Source organism: Aegilops tauschii, chromosome 4, assembly GCF_002575655.3.
Source record: "Aegilops tauschii subsp. strangulata cultivar AL8/78 chromosome 4, Aet v6.0, whole genome shotgun sequence".
Taxonomy (NCBI): domain Eukaryota; kingdom Viridiplantae; phylum Streptophyta; class Magnoliopsida; order Poales; family Poaceae; genus Aegilops; species Aegilops tauschii.
Window position 1 is genome coordinate 208,236,621 of NC_053038.3, and position 1,286 is coordinate 208,237,906.

Here is a 1,286-nt window from a genome sequence, read left to right on the forward strand (position 1 = left end):
GGAAGGAAGCGAGGGCACCTGGAGCCTCATGGGGTCATTGGGTCCAGTGAAGGCACACATTGGGCGAGATTGACGCTGGAGTGGGGCGATGCGTCGCCGGATGAACTCCCTCACCACCATCGACACCATCACTCCTGCCTCCTTCAGCTTGGCCAGCCTGGACCAGACGCGGGCGAGCCGCCGGTCGACAAGCTTCACATGTCCCCAGCCGAAGATCAGTTCCTCCGGTGCTCACGGGAGCAGAAGTTGGGGGCTGTGCGTGGTGGCGTCCACGTACACCCACTGCTTCCGGAATCCCTTTTCATCTGGGCGGAGTGTGAAGTCGATGCCGGAGCCAGCTGTCGCCGCCACAGCCTGGAACGCCACGCATCCCGAACGTTGTCTGCCGTCGACCAGATGGAGCGAGAAGAAATGGCGGAACAGGGTCACAGACGGAGCAACACCCACGATAGCCTCGCACAGAAAGGCAAAGGCGGTAAAGAGGACGATGGACCTGGGGTCCAGATGCACCGCTTGGATCTGATAATGCGAGAGCATGGCTAGAAGAAATCAGAGAAAGGGGGGACTAAGCCGGCCAGGAGAGTGTGAAGGTGAATGGGGATCCCGGTGGCCTCCATGTCGACCAAGGCCCGGGAGGCAGGCTAGACCGTCGTCGCCTTACAACCAAATGCATAACAAATGCATAAAGACCTAGACTTAGCCTTATTTCCTCCAATATGCTTACCACAATGACCTAGAGTTAGCTTCTTTTCCTCCAAAATGACTTAATAAGCTTAGTGACCTCCAAAACCATCCATTTTACCTAAGTTAGCTCTAAAACGATCCATTTTACCTAGGTTAGCTCCGAAATGACCCATCTAACCTAGGTTAGCTCCAAAATGATGCATTTTACCCAAGTTAGCTCTAAAATGACCCATTTTACCTAGATTAGCTCATAAACGATCCATTTCACCTAGGTTAGCTCACAAACGATCCATTTTACCTAGTTTAGCTCCAAAATGACCCATCATACCTAGGTTAGCTCTAAAATGATGCATTTTACCTAAGTTAGCTCATAAACGATCTATTTCACCTAGGTTAGCTCATAAACGATCCATTTCACCTAACTTAGCTAAAAACGATCCATTTCACCTAGGTTAGCTCCAAAATGACCCATCTTACCTAGGTTAGCTCTAAAATGATGCATTATACCTAAGTTAGCTCATAAACGATCTATTTCACCTAGGTTAGCTCATAAACGATCCATTTCAACTAAGTTAGCTCATAAATGATCCATTTCACCTAAG